Source organism: Podarcis cretensis, assembly GCF_951804945.1.
Source record: "Podarcis cretensis genome assembly, chromosome: 7".
Lineage (NCBI taxonomy): Eukaryota > Metazoa > Chordata > Lepidosauria > Squamata > Lacertidae > Podarcis > Podarcis cretensis.
Window position 1 is genome coordinate 37664207 of NC_137176.1, and position 18459 is coordinate 37682665.

Genomic DNA, 18459 nt, shown 5'->3' on the forward strand with positions numbered 1-18459 from the left:
CACCATCAGTCTCCCCTGCCCCCAGCTACCAAAAGCCCAGACAAAAAGGCAAGACTTTAGATGACACAAAATCTACATAGTATTGGTGCCAGCTGTGTCTCAGTGAAGAGGGCATTCCACAAATATAGTCTGCCACCAAGAAGATCCTCTTCCAGACTACTGAACAATGGACTTTGCTGGGCGATGGAATAACAGGGACCACCATGGTAGATCTTAAAGTTGAAGTTATGGCCTACCATACATGTTGGGTCAGTGATTGTGTGTGTGGTATATTGAGTGATGTGCTGAGACAGTTCTGTGGTTGTTTTGAAGCCCAGAGCTGGCCCAGTCAAGACGACTCTGATGTGGATGTTGAAATCTCTTTTTACCACTGTCTGGGGTTTTTCCAGCACTACTCTTGAAGCCACCTCTATCAGTTCAGGGAGGGAGACATCTGGGAAGTGGGATAGATGATAACCAGCCAAATCCCCACTGCGTCTCTCTGATCCAGCACCAGAAACGAGCTCTTCAATCTGCCTGCCCATGAATTGGACTGGTCTCCCTGTGAAAGATATAAAATATTCTTGGATGATAGTGACTCCCTCACCCCCAACCTAACTTATGTTTTTGCTGCACCAATTATTAGCAATGTTTCCCCACCCAACCTTGTTTTTATATATTGCTTGTTTGGTGAATTTAATGTAACCCTACAATGACAAGTGGGGCTCTCCATATTTTGCTAGGGCACATTGAACAGGAATTCTCCACACTTTCAGAGGACAGAAAATGAGTCATGGACAGCTCCATGTCTGGCCTAGTGCCCAAGTTTCAGGGACTAAAGCTAGTGTCTACTGGTTTCATGTGCTCCAAAAATCAGCTTCCATTTTTGGTCAATGGAACCATTTCGGAAACCCATGAATTCTTCTATAAGCATATTAGAGAAAGGATATTGAGTGGTACACAACTAAGGTTTAGTTAGAGAATAGACCTATTGAGTTTAATGCACCTATCTTTGTCATGTTCCTTAATTTCAATGGGTCTACTCTGAGTTAAACTTCAACTGAATGATGTTACAGATGTCATAATTAATGGCATGTTGCAGACAACATAATTAATACTGCTTCCAATAGTAATGATGATGATGTGAATAACTACGAATAGCAATACTTACTGAATTTTAAAAGTTATAAATTACACTCATTTTAATAAATTGATGGCGTTTAAAAGTGCTTTTCTTATACCTTCTTCTAGTTGCTATGAGCAGGATTTACCTTATGAGCCCCATCAATGTAAGCCCTGTGCAAGGTGTTCTGCTTCTCCTCTTCCTTGCCCCCCAAAATTGGCTTAGTGTGGGAGAACCTCCAGAGTGGCACATTGGAGTGGGGATCGTTCTGTCTGGCAAGCAGCGACATTTGTACTGACAAGATGTTTATCTACTCTACACTCTTTTTTCCTTAGCAAGGATTCAGATTTTTTACACCCCGGCCCTGCCTTTGGTAGACAGCTGTCGGTTGCCATTATAAATGATAATAATCTGGAGAGCTTCTCTCTCACACACAGTTCTATTCACTTTACTTTTCTTCACCATACATTTTCAAAATCTTAATATATCATGTCAGAAAAATTAGCCTTGTTTCACATTGTCTAGCAAACAGTGAGCGGTGCTGCAAAGCAGCATTGGAAGCAAAGAGACACGATTACCAGAAGCCCAGCTGGGCAGAAGCAGTGGAAGGGAGGGGGGAAGAGAATATGATCCTTTTTCGTCGTACAAAAGTGGCAGACTGGCTGTTCTGTAGCAAGTAAAGAGACTTTGTCACTCACTGAAACCTGTCACCTTATGCTGTGATATTGCAGGGGCCTGCCTGACAGGTCAGACCTAATGAGAAGAATAAGAATGTGGTTACTGCAGACAGGGAGGCACAGAGAAGCAGCTTTTGTTTCCTTCAGGGAAATCCTTTCATGGGAAGAGTGTCCACACTTTCATACAGCTGTTGTACAGGACAGATATTTGAGAGATTAGAGCTGGGAAATGCCAGAAGTATTGGGAGTTTGCACAGTCTACTGATGGAGAAATGTAGACTTCAGACAGAGGGCTGGAAACACCAGCAAGAAGGAATATAACTTCCAAAAGAACAAAGCCTGCCCTCTGTATCCTAGGTCTCGTAACTGCTTAGGCACGTTCAGTTCTTTCAAATCTAAGTATAACGTTGAGCAAAACTGGATGATTCACTAAACATGCATGCAACACAGGGGTAGCTAAAAAAAGTTGGCATTCATTCTGTCCACTCACCATATGCCCTTGGTGGATGTGATCACCCCACAACTCTCATGTACACCTTTTGCACACACACATTCCTCCTCCTCTGCTGATTTGTGCAGATCAGCTGAGAAGGAGGCTCATCATGCATGCACCAGAACTAACTGGCTTGCAACTAACTTTCTACTCCTTTCTTTTCTCATCTTCATTTCCTATCTGTAGGCTACAGTGACACACAAGTTCCAACACATTCCTGAATACAGGTGAAAAGACACACACTCCTTTGTTTGTTTGTTGCTTATTTCACTGGGCAGGTAGAAACCAGACTTCCTGTTGCATTACACTGTACATGGTCAGTGTACAATCATCACTGTTCAGTGCCAGATCTAGAAGTGTATGTTCCAGGTTTAGGGCTTGGTCTACGATTCAGTAATCGAATATTAATCGGAGCTTATGCTTGCTCATGTAAGCACTGTGTTCACTCCCAATTGCAAAGCAATCTCTGGTACAAAGCTCACAGGAATGCTGGTCCACTCAAATCCATTTTGAAGGAGACTGTTCAATCCATGTAGATTGGTAACGTTACAAATAGAGCAATAGAAAAGCAAAGTAATGTAAGTAACCAAAAAGACAAAAAAAAAAGGAAAAAGTTTAACCCAGAGGAACTTCAAATGAGGGTTAACTGAATGATATACTATAACATATTATCATTTTAGAATGTGCATATGGGATTAAAATCATTTTTAGTATAAAATCTTTGCACAGTGAGTTAAAGCCTTTAAAGATAAATCTACCATATTGTACCTAAAAATACCCAAGGTTAATGAATGAATTCTAAAAGGGCTTGTCTCAGCTATCTCAACATTTACTACACTCATACCAGTGAAATGCAGTTTGACGATGACAGGAAAGGAGTTGCTTAAAATTTATACAAAGGATCAAACGAGATCACAATACTGCAAATAATTAGATGCGTCAAAGGGACAAGGGACAAAATCCTGTAAGTATTTAACATGGTTCGTCACGTACGATGCTTTAAATGTCATTTTTCATTCAAACCAGAAGAAACAACTGCATTTAATGTAAATATCCAGAAGGATGATCTCTGCAGCTATAATAAATCCAAGTCCACTATGGCTTCCTTTTTTGAATCCTGTTGCCACACTTTGGATGGGAGAGGGAAGGGAAAGCAATGCAGTCTTCCTGTTCTAGCAGGCATACTGTGGTGAATTCATCCCAAACAGTGGTTCAGTCCCAAATGGTTCAATGCAACGCCACTCCCTCTCAGAGAACAAGAGAGTAGGTCCCATGATCATCAGCGACATGGATTCTTAGGGTCTAAATTCCACAACAAAGGGAGCAGACACAAAAGGTCTGCAATAACCTCATTGTGGCTCTGGTTTCTGAGGTGCAGTTTTGGACCTCTCCAATTACAGTTTATGAAAGGGAATAGGAGAGATTTATACACATGCACTCAGGCGCAAATACAAATGTGTATCTTTTTGACTGCAAGGTTATTTGTTGGGGGTGGTATGTGCACCTTTTTCCTTTTTTTGCAGTGACATAACTGTGAAGAGAAAAGCAGTTTACTCTCCCTGGTTTATATTAGACCTATTCTCAGCAGACAACCCAAAGTATTCAGACTTACCATGGGGGCTGCATAAAATACATGTGCGCACTTATCAGATACAGACGTTAAGTTGAAGGGAGAACTGGGGTTATATCTCCCAAAGCAGCTTTCAGTTGGGCTTGTTCTAAGACTGCACAAATATAGACTTTGCTTTGCTTTGCCCCCCCCCCCCCGGGTTATTTTAAAAGTTTTTGTCAGTGGTCCCCAAGACTACAATAATAATAAATTTAGCACAACTATCCTGCAGTGTAGTATTTTTGTTGTTGAACACACAGTAACAGATGTCAAGGAGGCCCTTGTGTGACACCGTTTGATAGTCTGCTTTCCTAAGGAACAAAACATCTGCTATTAGGTATTTAATAGCGCAGAGCTGCATTTTTTCACCTTTTAGACTGAATGACGTATGGAAGGGAAGTTGGCTTGACTGTACTGATATGTCAGCCTCCTTCCACTGTGCTATTAGGGACTGTCAAGGAAAAAGTCTGGAGGCTTGTAATGTCGCACATTGAGTAAGAGCTCTTCAGTGCTTTTCTGCTATCAATTCCCAACATGTGAGCAGCAAACCACTTTTCACCTGGGTATTAGGCAGTCTTTGCACTGTATGTTCTTGCCTGCGGAGGCAGATCACCTTATGTTTTCTCCACCTCTGCTTGCACACCAAAGGGACTCTGAAACATGTGCTCTCCCTTAGCCAAAGTGCCATCAATATCATCTACATCTAACAAAAGATAAACTGATCCCAGGGGGTTGTAACATGTTAAGGGTTCACCCACATGAAGATCACACCAAGCAGAAGTTTGTTTGCTTATTTATTTAAATTTGATTAATTTTGTAAAAGGCAAATGTACAAGATATAAATAAGGAACACATGAAAGAAATCCCCTGAACTACAGAAAAGGTCAGTAATAAATAAAAAAAGTCAGTATTAAGTCTGATTATTCTGTCTCACAAATTTCACATTCTGCAGCATAGGGTTCCCAAGCCACTGGTCACTCATTTTCCAGGTCACAAAGCTGCAGCTAAATCCAAATACCTGATTGGTGTTCCTATATGACAGGCCTGGGGAGCCTTTCTCAGTGTGAGGATGACATTCCCTTGTCACCAACCTTCCTGGGGCTGCTTGCCAAAAAACAAAATGGTATAGTATATGGCGTTGTAGCCAATGTTAGTCCTACTCAGAGGAAACATGTTGAAATTAGTTAGCATGAGTAATTTAGGTTCATTTATTTCATTTGTTCAACTCTGAGCAGAACTGAGTTGGATACAACCAACGATGCTTATGTATGCCAACTAGTTTGAGCACATTCACATTTTACATTGTCAGGTGTACACCTAAACATTTATGGCAGGTGTGAATAACCCATGACCTGCAACACCCACCACCCCAACCACTGGCCATATTTTCTGAGCTTGGCAGAAGCTGGAGCACATCAAGACGTGGATGGCCACCCCAATTTAATGGATGACGAGGCCTGTAGATGATGGCAGAAAAAACTACACTTGTTTATGTTCTCACACAAAAAGCCAAGAATAAGCCCCAAACACATGCATCTCCCCACCTCAGAAGGAGGCTGAGGAATCCCCAACATAGATCTATACTACATCGCCGACCAAGTCCACCACATAATCCCATACATTCTAGAAGACGAGACCAAACAATGGGTACAGTGGGAGAGAGACATAATCGAAAACATTCCCACCACAGTATACCCTTTCCTCCAAAACAAACGAAGGAAAATCCCCACAACACTAAACAGGTTCACACAGACCATATTTCAAGCATGGAAGGAAGAAGTAGGCAAACTGTCCCCAACCCCATTCCCATTAATCCTGCTGGCTCACCACCCACTATTCCACCATGCAGCACAAAATCGCCAGATAAAAATCTGGCAAGCCCAAGGCCTATATCTCCTAGAAGACTTATACAAAAACAACAAACCCATATTGACACAAGAAATACAAAACAAGCTAGGGGACACCCAAATACCCTGGCTAACACACCACCAACTGCATGCCTTCTTAGAACAATCCAGTAGTAAAATCAACAGCCTCTAGGTCCTTGACCACCTTCAAAAACCTTCTAATGACAATGGGACATGGCAAGGGGATGGTATCCACAATATACAAAACACTGATCCAAAGCCCCACAAACCCCCTTGATGCAATAAAAAAAAAATGGCATAGTCTATGAAATTAACCCCACCCAATGGACTAGCATGTGGACTAAACCTCCCATATCAGTGAAAAGAAGAGAACTCACTCTGAAACTTGCTATACTTGAATAAGTAGATCAATAAAATAATTCTCTCTCTCTCTCTCTCTCTCTCACACACACACACACAAAATTGCTTCGTTCTCCCTTCACTACACACAACAAGGCAGTGAGTGGCCCACCATGGTTCTATGTTGAAGTACTTTTGTACTTTCACTTGGGATGAAAGCCACCCTGGTTTAGAGCACAAAACTGACCAATCCACTGAAGTGAGTGAAAAGCTGTTGGAGTAAAGTAACTCTGCGTGTGGATAAGAGCCCTGCAGCAGATCACTGGATTACATCATGTGCCAAACTCTAGGAATGTTTTTGAAACAGCTGATATAAGGGAGCTCAGATATGCCAGGAGAATGCTGAAATGAAACTTATTTTAATAGATCATACTCCCTCCAGCTAACTGCCTTCTGTAATTTCTTTATTAATCAAATGACATCATTATCCATTGATCTAATTTAACTTGAAGTGTGTGCATGTATGTATATCTCTGGCTAATATATATTCATAGCCATGGACATACAGAGATACACACCAGCAAGGGACAAAAATAAAGTTTTGATTTGAGTCATTCTCCCAGCACCTAACAAATTGCTTGACTCCCCACAAACACCTTTTTATTATACATTCTAGTGGCTTAAGAGTTAAAGAAAGAAAAAGGGCCTTTCAAGCTTGGATCACTATGAGACTCAGTCTAACCATCATACCTAGAATACTAGTAGAAAATTAATAAGGTGGTTTTGGAGCAGATACATGACCCGCAGTGCAGTACGGAGGGCAAGAGTTCAAATATAAATAAATATGTATGGCTGTGCTTCTCCTTATCAGATAGGAGTGCTGTCTCGTAAGCAGTTTAGATGTAACAAAGTGGCATCTACAGTGCTTGCAAGACAGCAATCTTATTTGGAAAGATGTACCATAAACAACCATGCTGATTAAGGCTGGGATGTTTTTATTTTTTTAGTCTAAATGGAAATAGAATTGAATCGCTTTTCTATGGGATTTCATTCTTTTTTAAAAACAAAACAAAACTCTGGCCCCCTAGCCTGTTGCTAACCAAAGGATAATATAGGTATTAGATACATCATTTTTAAAAAGATCTATCTTTAGATCTTGAGGGTAATAGGTAAAACTTAATGAGCTTTCATTGGCTGTGTTAGTAATAATAAACTTGTTCTGTATAGTTTTCACTATGGCTTAGATTTCAGCTATTCTGTGCCCCTGTGCCAATTTAACATTGTACATATGCTTTACCTTTTTCATATGATCACATGTTCAAGTGCTTATCTAGAGCTTTTAGTAAGTGCTGATGATTACACATTCTCACTTAATCCATTCATTAATAATCCTCACCATCCTTCCAGTTACACATTCTCACCTAATCCGTTAATAAATAATCTATGCCGTCCTTCCAGTTGCAAAAGCTCAATATCACTTCAGTCTGCCCTGGCACTGAGTTCCTAAACAGACCAGCCCAGTTATCCATGCCCTGGTTAACTTCAAGGTTGGATTACTCCAGCACTCTGTGTGTGCTACAGCCTTTGACTACAACTTTAAAACTGAAGTTAGTTAAGAACTATAACTGATGCTGAGCAATGAGATAATCATGGGCTTTTCCCTCTTACCTTTTATAGCTGTATGGCTGCTGTCCTCTCCCCTACCCAGAGTTTGTGGCATGCTGCCACATGACATCATCACAACTTTCAGGGTGTCCTGGTTTTTACTTTTTGAAATATGGCAACCCTAAATATACTAGGGGGACGGGGAGTGGAATCCTTTTTTTAACATTTGTGCAAGACCTGGAATAGATTCTCAATATTTTCATTTGTGTGGCATGTGGCTCAGCATCATTCTGTTTTCTGTGGATGGATGGATGGATGTGATTTTGGAGATGTCTGTTTCACACCACTTCCCTCTGAAGGGAAGTTTGTGATCTATTCAGTTCAAAGGATGGAGTTATGGCAGTTCTTTGGTCTCATCCAGCAGGTTCTTACGGAGAAACATGAGTGTACACAAGGGATGTGAATACAGCAACAGACCTTTTTCTCAGACTGGGCACAGCCTACCATTAGTGTGAGACAGAAAACCACACTCACTCTGTAAGAACAGTGACCAAAGGTGCAGACAACCAGCTCCAAATTCACTCTTATGAACATCAAATCAAACACCATCTGTACCACTATAAATAATAAGTGCAGGAAAACTCCCATATCTCTTCTGTGCTAAAACAACAGCCTAAGCTTTCAAGTTCAGTTCTAAGTACTGGTGCTTACCTCTTTAACCCTACAATGCCTAAGACCCAAGCACTCGTTGAGCATCTTCCCCAGCACCAGTCACCTGATAGCCAAGGTCTTCTTCACCTGAGGCATTCTTGCAGTGCTCCCACCTTCTGAGGTGCTGTAGGTGGCAACTGGATGGAGAGCCTGTGGAAGACTCTCCAGGGAAGTTTGACTTGCACCTGCACTGCTATATTCTTTTTTTTGTACCCAGTATAAACCTTTTTTGTTCTCTTAGGCTTTTTAGATATTTTTAAACCCTAGGAAAGCCCTGAGGACCATATAGGGAAAACCTATTCTTCACTTTAAAAGACTTCACCCTGATGCCAAGAACAATATCCCCTAGACTTGAGGCATCTGTTGTTGAAATGAACCAAAGCACCCCTAACTCCAAATCCCCCCTCTTTTCTCAAAGAATCATTATTACTTCAGCAACTTAACAATGTAAAGTTCTTTATATGCATCTAATTGCCTGTCACTGCTCCTTGCTCTAAACCCACAGCATGGCCACCAATACTACTTTCATGAGGTCTGGGAGAAAGGGCCCTGTCTGATATCTGGTAGCAACAGAGAGTGGGCTTTTCAAATCAGCATTTTCCTTTCAAAAGATCCCTTTGCCTGCAAATGCAATCAACATTTATTTTTATTATATGCAGTTGTTACATGACTCTTATTATTAGTTCAGTCCTGACGTCAGCAATAAACAATAATAGGATTGTGAACTATTGCTCTTCCTAATAAAATTATGTTTCTTCTCTATATTATAAATCTAATAGCCGTTACATTGGCACCCATAAAGATATATCACTGGTTTACCTTTTTAATATAAATAGGGCATTACATGTCTCAACAGTAAATATTCAGATTTATTTTTATACATTAAGCATGACTGTGATTAGATCATGAGTGACTGGTAAGTAAACATGAAAAGTAAAATTAATAGCCAATTTGCCAGTCTTCCCCCACCCCTCATTTACCTTATTCCGCTTACAGTGCAGACCCTTTTTTTTGGTCTGGAATAATTCTCCCATGATTTTGTAGGCATTTTAGCAGCAAGCCTGGAAGGCAAAAGCTTAAAAGTGGGAGGTCTGCCCAAATAACCAATGTTCATTTCCAGCTTGAGTCCAGTAAGATAAGGTAAATTCACACATCCTTCTCTTATAAGCAGACAAATGAGAACCTCAAACCTGAGGTCTCCTCAGATGAGGAGTAAAAGGAGAATGAACTTCCAGCAGATCTCCACAATGCCAGTGAGCCTAAGAACCATTGGATCTGGATATCCCTGCCCTAGGACAGGAGGTGTCCCCAAATTTGGAATCCCATGTACAGTTCTGGTCTCTCATCTCTAAAAGGAGATTCTTGAATTGGAAAAGGTTCAGAAAAAGACAACGAAAATGATCAAGGGGGTGGAGCAACTCCCCTATGAGGAAAGATTGCAGGGTCCGGGACATCTTAGTTTAGAGAAAAGGCAAGTAAGAAGTGACATGACAGAAGTTTATAAAATTACGCATAACACGGAGAAAGTGGATACGAAAAGTTCTCTCTCATAACACTAGAACTCATGAACACCCAGTGAAGCTGAATGTTCGTAGATTGTTGAGGGTGGCAACATGAGGATGGGATTTCCTGCCATAGCTCCTCATTTGTGGGATGCTCTCCCTAGGGAGGTTTGGCTGGCACCTTATACATCTTTAGGTACCAGGCACCTACCCTAACCAAATTCACAACAGTATCTTCCTAACGCTCTGTATGCATGAGAAACAAACACAGAAGGGTCTTCTTCCTATGGACATAAGTACAGAAGAAGGCCTATCTGGTCCGACATCCTGTTTCCCACCGTGGTTGTGTCAGCGAGCCAGGAGTTGGATTCCTCTTCATCAGGTCAGACTCTGAAGCTGAAGGGCATGCACAGCAATCCCCCCAAGGGGCTGCTACTAGATGAACCTGTGGGGTCAGTGCCCCCGGCCCACTCCAGTCCAAGGATGTGATACTGTCATTCTCTTACTCCAAGAACTCATAGAGGAGTTGCTTCAGTCCCCTCATCATTTTGGTCGCCTTTTTCTGCATCTTTTCCAGCTGCACAACATCCATTTTGAGATGAGATGAAGAGAAACATGTACAGTATTCCAATGTGGTTGCATCATAGATTTGTGTAGAGGAATTATTATATGGGCAGTTTTATTTCCAGTCACTTTCCTGATGATATCTAGCATGGAATTCACCTTTTTGACAGCATCTGCACATTGTGTCTGTGTTATCACTGATTCCTTTGCTGGTCACCTACTACCAGTTTAGATCCCCATTAGTGTGCAATGCCCTCTATGCATCAGGTATGAATGGCAAACTCACACAAAAGGAATATTATTGGTGGCTGCTCACAAGCTTTGGGCCACTGGAGGGCTACAAAGGCTGAGCATGAATGTCTCTTTGTGGAGGGGATGTAAAAAGGTTTATTTGGCTGGTGATAGTTTTATTTCAGCAGTCACTGCAGTATTTTAATCTGTATACATCTTCTATATCTTTCATGTGCTCAAAATGCAAAACACAGCGGCTCTCTGAGTTTGTGGTACAAATAGAATACAAAGAAAACTGCTTGCAAGAACTTGATTCTTCTGCAGATTTATTAACATGACATAATTAACATGAGTTAATTAACATGAGATAAGCTTTGCAAACTTATTAGCACTTACAAACAGAGCAGAACTGATGAATACTTCAGTCTAGTTTTTAGCTTTAAAATATGCATTGTCTTAATTATTTTGCTTTTAACATACCTTTAGGAAAGTGACCTAAGTGAACTCAAATATTAGAGTGTCTTATTTCATTTCACTGGTTGACTTTCAGAACACATTCCCACTATTGGTAAAAGCCTTTTAGATAAAGGGGAAAATAGCCCCCTGGCCAATTCATTGCATTACATTTTCGTACACCCAAGTCTTCAAGTTGTGAAAAAGGTATTCAGCTGTGTGTTTTGTAATAGCTGGAAACTGCTCTGCTGCTGCACTTTTTCATTGCAATGTACATGAGTCAGATGAACTGAAATATGAAGACAATTTTTGATGCTGAGCTGAAGTGAGTCCACTTTTTTTCTGAAGCTTTGTAACAACTGGCTTGCTTCCCTCACCATTACTTCCTGGAGTTGGACTCCTAACAGACATATAGTAATGGAACAAGCAGCAAATTCAGGGCCAAACCATACATTACTTCTATTGTGTTCCACGTTCTCAAACGGGCATCCCAACACACAGCAGGAAACACACAAGTTTCCACCGGAAAAAACAAATGTCCAGGGGCACATTGGTCATGTGAGTATGCACAGGGATCAGCGCAGATTGAAATTCCTGCTCTTTTTCACTGCAAACCAACTAAAATTAATCAGAACACACAGAGAAAGCTCTGCAGATTAATCAGGACTTAATTTGCTTTCCGAAAGCACCAAGACATGCAGAATGGCAAAGTAACTTCTGGAAAGAATTCTCAAGGTCCCCGGCCATCACATTCATTGCTAGCCTTACTAGCAGCTTCAATAAATACCGGTAAATAAATAAATCTACATATGACCTAAAGAAGAACCTAACTTCAGTTTGAGAGCCAGTGTAAACAACACATTTGCTCCACATCTCTTCTCTTTCAGTGCAGGCTATTTGGGGGAGACACAATCTGAATCAAACCCTAGCATGGAGGTGGGGGGGCTTTAAACCTTTGCCCCCTGCTGTGGTACCTATTCAGATTCAGGGCTCGTGTCAGCAATCTGCATATGGGGGCAGGGGGAGCTCCTACTGAGGCGATTGGGACTATTTATTTTCCTATACAAATTCTCAGTACAAAGCCCCCAGTCTGAACTGGGATGATAGTGGAGGCAAAGGGCAAAAGCCCCCTACCCACATGCTTGTGTACTGATCCTGATTATTTTCTCTCTCTCTCTCTTCTCCCCCCACCCCGCCTTTCTGGCAATCTGAGTTTGAAAAAAGGTACACTTAAGGGCACAGCTACTGAGTGCATCTATAGCCTAGTTCAGGCCTCAGCAAACCAAATGCCTGTGATAGGCAGCATTCTTTAATGAATGCATTGGAATGAAAAGGCTTGTTTCATTTCATTTTTTTATTTCCGACACCAATTACTCTCTGTAGTCTGACAGAAGTCATTTAATATCCTCCAATATTTTACATTAGAATCCAGAACATGGCGGCGTTCCCGGAGAGTCCTGTGACCCACATGAAATCATGAAACCTCAAAATGTGCATTTGGGGGCAAAATGTATGGGATTGTGACCTCACACAATATCATGTGTTCGTGATCCCACGTGTTTTGCCCCCATATGCATGTTCTAAGCCTCCGTGATGGTACATTTTTGGGTGCCGTGCTGAGAGAACAGCTCCCAAAATCGGGATGCTCCGATTTTATCAGGGCAGTTGATGGATACGTCATTTCATCTTCATGCCCGAGTTTCACATTTCATTATGAACCCTCACAAATGGCCAAACTGGGGGAATGATTTGATCAACCTACCCCATGGGAGACAAGGAGGACCTTGCCATGTATGGAACATGGGTGTGGGTGTTTAGCAAAACGTGTGGCAGAATGGGAGGTAAAATGATAGCCTTATATACTGGAAGGAGAGAAAACACGTGTTTCACGTAGAGAGAGATGCTTAATCCCCTGCCTCTTAATAAGGCATCCAGGATGGCACAGCCCCCTTTCTTTGCCAACTCTGCAGTTTCTCCCTACAGAGAGACCTCTTCAGAATTCTCCCTTTCAGGACAGATCAGAAAAGGCAGGCACAACTGATCTCAAGCCCCCTCCCCATCTCTGAAGAGAGAGGCCTTACGCTGTGTGCAAGAGACAACCCTCTCCCCCTCAGCTGCTCTCCTTGTAGAACAGAAAACTCTCATAGCCCCCGAGGGGAAGGCCAGAGCTGCCCCTTGGCTCCTAAATGGCTGCTTTCATCAGAAACCTTTTGGAATAAATGTGTCCGGGAGCACCCTGGGGCAATATTAGACATGAACGCTGCTATGATCTATTTAAGCATGTGTGAGATCTGTATAAATAAGCCCCTCGAATCCCCCTCCCCTTTCTTCTCTCTTTCTGTCTATGAACCCTGACTAATGTCTTGAATGAAATCTTTAAATGTTTGATTTCAAAGTAGAGGGTGAAGATTTTTTTCTTCTTCTTCCCTATCTGTAAAAGGGCGGGGGGGGGGGGGGAGGAAGAGGTCATGTGGAGAATGTTGATTTTAAAAGGGGGGGAGGCAAACCCATTGCGCCTACTTTCATGGAGTGGGGAGGGGGGGAATCCACAGAATGAGTCTTCAGCCTTGGCACCTGCTCCAGAACCTTCTTGATGAAGCAAAGGTTGTCTTCATTAAGAGCATTAATATTCATGCAGCATGGTAATTTTGACACAGAAAAGGTCTCTGTAACCTTTTCTTGTGTGAGAATTTTTTACTTCTCAAGGAAATTACAGTCCAGCAATGACTTAATTAATGCTGGGTTTCTTCAGCGGGTTTTGAAAAGCTGTCAGTTTAGGCTTGCCGTAGCTGTCAACCGAGGTGAAGTCTCCGGCTAGATAGATTGAAGGGAGGGAGGGAAAATATCCAAGTTCTAACATGGATCCATGTTGGGGCGGGGGGAGAGAAGGGGGGAAGTCACCTACCTCTCCGGCGTTAGCTTTAATTAGCAACCTGCTTGCCTTAATACGAGGTCATTTAATATTGGTCTGTAGTACATAGTCTGAATTAAATAACCCATTTTTCAGCCACTTTATCATTTCTATTGTTTTCATTCAAGCATCTGTTTCTCCTAATTTTTTTCAGTGGATAACACCCCTTCTATCTTGCTGGGAGAAGCCGTCTGATTTAAATGAGAGATTCACTTAAGGGGGAAAAATAGCAACGAGGGTGGACCAATATTTTGTCTTAAAACTGTCCATCAAAAGGTAACACAGGACCAAAGAAGAGTGTCGGCAAATGATGTTTATAAATCAAAGCTCACTCTCTTTCCCTCTACACATTTTGACTTTGATCAGAATACAGTATGCTAGCCATTGATTAAGCTACCAAGATGTCTGTATAGATTATTTAAACGGCAGAAAATTACTAAGAATATATATATTTTTAAGTGCTGTTTTGGGAGATTTGATGGAAACTACTGTAGTGCTACCCTGCCCCTTTCCACTTTTGTCTCCACTCTCCAGACAAGTGTGAACGGGTGTCTGCAGTTAACCAGAGCTTTGGAATACATTAGACGCTGCACCACTTCTGACTTATCCCTGCTGCACAAGGTCCGTTTTGCTGCACAGTTGTGGAGCAAAGTGAAACTACAGCCTGCCATTTCAAATACCTTCCAGGCTTTGCTTGGAAGTTGAATGCCTTGGTGCGGCTAGGCATAGCTAAAGTAGGTGCCCGGCAAAGCCAGTTCTGCTAATAATCTCACCACAGGAACCACCCTCAATTTTTTTAAAAAAATATGACATGACATAAACCAGCTCGTTACAATAGTAAGAGTGAAAACAAACCAAGGTTTAGAGGAATTCATGAGGTTAAGAGTCAATGTGGTCCACAAAGCAGTGCAGGGGCTGGTTTGAGTAACTGAGTTCTTCCTAGTCTTGGACTTGCAGGGTAGCTTTGAGCAAATACTTTGCTTTCAGCCTATCAAATTGCTTTGTGCCACTGGCATCCTGATTGGTAACCAAGCCCATCCACCACCATCACCACATCTGTATTGAATGGCAGAGGATGGTAATATTAGGATTATTGTGGGCCTCACAGACTTCACATTGCGATATTGGACCCAAAGAAATAATAATAATAATAATAATAATAATAATAAGAAGAAGAAGAAGAAGAAGAAGAAGAAGAAGAAGTTACCCAACACAACTGTAGGCAACTTAAGAATTAAAACTACACATACAGTGCTACAAGTACTAATGTTTAGTATACATTAATTAAACACTGTGAAAGAAACACCTATAGCAAGACCCCACTTGGAGCAAAAGTCTAAAAAAAACACAAAATCCCCATCCAAAAATAACAATCCCAATGGGCAATATTAAACTACTGGTTGGCATTGGGGACACTTAAAAACCCGAAGAACAAACAGTGCTTCTCCTATGGGAGAACAGTGAATGGTCTCCCAGGATTTTATGTTTAATGACTGCAAGACAGAGACTGTAAAGCAGTTGGCACAAAGAAAATACTGTTATATACACAATCTGCAATAGCACAGCACAGATCCATGATATAAGGTATATACAATATACCTTATTGTATATTAGTAATTAGATGCTACTTTGGGGGGGGGCACGCTGAAAAGGGTTGTGTAGTCATACAGATTTTAAACACAAATAATGGTCACTCCCCTTGAATGCATACAATCTAAAGCTGTTATCCTGTCTACCATGGGTAATCTGTGATATGATTTTCCATTGTTTGTTTTGTTTTAAAAGGAATGGTTGCCTTACATTGGGGGTTCTGTTGAAATGAAGTGATAGGGGAGTGGGTTTAAATATGTCCTTGTGTCATCCCCTTCTGAAAATATTTGCCCAGTTTGTAAACTGCTTTGAGGTTTTTCTTTAACAATCAAGTGGTGTATACATTTTATGAAATAAATAAATAAACAAAACATATAGGTACTAGTGTGTTTTTCTGCAAAAGTCAAATAGTAGTTGTGAGTCTGTTTTGCAGAGGAAGTGGGGAAAGGTATTATACCTCTTCCCCAATGCCACAGTCGTGATATTCTCTCCCTCCTTTTAATGCAACTCACAAAAACTGTGGGACACCTGATTATGAATCTTTCACAGCTACATGCATTTCTGTCCTTAGACCCATTTGAAATCAGCAAAAGTAAACAGCCTTGTTAGGAAATGCAATGACACTTTGAAAGCTCAGAGAAAAACTGAATGTATATCAGAGCACTGTATGAATTGTTAGTACACATCTGGTAAAATACATACACATAAATGCATACACACACATACACACAGGAGTTCTGAAAAAATGATATTTTATTCAAATTATAAAGCATATTTTCTCTCTTAGATTAATAAAGTACAGATCTCACTGGAGTTGTCTATTACTTTATAACCTCCAAATGGACCACTGTAACTTGGGTGCACTCTTAGAACCCCCTGGAAACTTCACAAGGTGCAGAATGTGGATGTTTTGTTATTGTTGAGCTTCAGCTATAGCTGACCCATTAAACTTATCCTCTGCAGGCTGCACTGACTCCCACTTTCCACAAGCACAATAAGATGGCTAACCAGCTCTAAGCCAAGGCCAATGGGTGCTAATTCACACAGAGCTCTGTTGATTGATTCCAGCTGAACCCAGAAGCAGAAGATTTAATTTCACCCTTTCTAACTGTTTCTATATTCAACAAGCTGGTAGCAAGGCAAATAGTACACTGGCTCTGGTTTTCAAATTTCAATATGCAGTAAAGATATATTGATGGTTTATGCTGATTTCTAGAAGGTGGGCCTTTGCCGCTTTAAATTTCAGTTTAGGAAGTGTTCTCACAGTTGATCAGAAATGCATATTGTCAGAGCTGCCCAAGGTCCCAGCTCACAGAGGACCAACGCCAGGTCGTGGTTATATACAAAAGTCTTTATTGAAGTTCAGTTTCCATTCCAAAGCCGTAGCGCGCAGCTCTACGTCTTAGACCCTAGACCGCCGAAGCTCCGTCTGAGTCTCCTCCCCCTAGACACCAGTTTAAGACTCTAGCCTTACTCCACCTCTTCCGTTGTTCTTTCCTCCTCTGGGTCCGTCTGCCCGCCGGGGTGTTGCCCTTTCTGGACTCTTCTGATGCTGAAGAGTCCCCGGATTCTTCCCCCTGCCTCCGGCGTGCTTTAGGACCTGGCTCCCAATCCGAGCTCCCTGCTGTCCCGCGCGCCTGTACATTTGAACTTGGCGCGCGCGTCCACCCGGCCACCTTCCTCCTGACCGTTACACTGCTCCTGTCACTGCTTCCCCCTTCGGGGGGGCTAGCTGGATCTGACTTCCCCTCCGTTCCCTCACTCAGCGATAGGGGCGTGGTCAGCCCTGACTCATCTTCTCTCCCCACTGGAGGGGAAGCCTGCCCTGACACACGGGACTCTTCCCCCCCGCTACGCTCTGGTGGGGAAACTGGTCCCGATCCCCAGCTGCTGCTTTGGGAGTCGCTGCTGGCCCCTAGCTTCTGGTGCGTCCCTCCCGGGACCCCCCTTGCCCTGGCCATTGGAGCCCCCTTCTGTGAATCTTCCGATTCGCTGGAGAGGCTCATGGAATCTCTCGGGCCACTGTCACATATTAAAAATAAGTTTAAACACAGAGAGATTTTGTAAATGCAAACTGCATGAAAAACTGCAGCACTACAAACAGTGGCGTAGCGTGGGGGTGCAGGGGGGGCCGGCCGCACCGGGCGCAACATCTGGGGGTTAGGGAAATCCACGGGTTAGGGGGCACAAATCCAAGGGTTAGGGGGTGCAAATCCATGGGTTAGGGGGCGCAAATTACTTGCCTTGCCCCGGGTGCTGATAACCCACGCTACGCCACTGACTACAAATGAACAGAATTGTTTTGCAGGAGGAGGGCCATAGTTTCAGTAACAGAGTATCTGTTTTGCATGCAAAACATCTCAGGTTCAAGTCCTGACATCTCCTGGTAGGACCAGAAATGCCCATCTGAAATTCTGGCAAACCACTGCCAATCAGTGCGGACAGTATAGCGCTAAAAGGACAAATGGTCCAACTTGGTGTAAGGCAGCTTCCTATGTTCCTATCCGAAAAGGATATTGTACACCTTCCCTTTTGCACCCTAGCTGAGTGCAAATTCCCAAGACTTGTGCCAAATTCAATCTCCACACTATCATGCTTTTTTGAACATGCATATAGATCCATGAACCAAAATGATAATTCCCTGGAAATATATAATCAGTGCAGACACAGATTATTTACACTGCCGTGAAGGATTTCCATAGTGCTCCTTATCAGTCCTTCCACTATCTTGGAAGAAAGTCACATTAATTTTAGTTAAGGCTGACTTGCAAGCAACCATGTACCTGTGCAAATTCTTCTGAATT

General features: G+C 42.2%; 1 long non-coding RNA gene across 1 annotated transcript in view; it reads left to right on the forward strand.

Annotated features, from left to right (window-relative positions):
* The window catches only part of LOC307220166, a 123716-nt gene that overhangs the window by 23985 nt on the left and 81272 nt on the right, over positions 1–18459 (forward strand). The gene's annotated exons all lie outside the window — the stretch shown is intronic.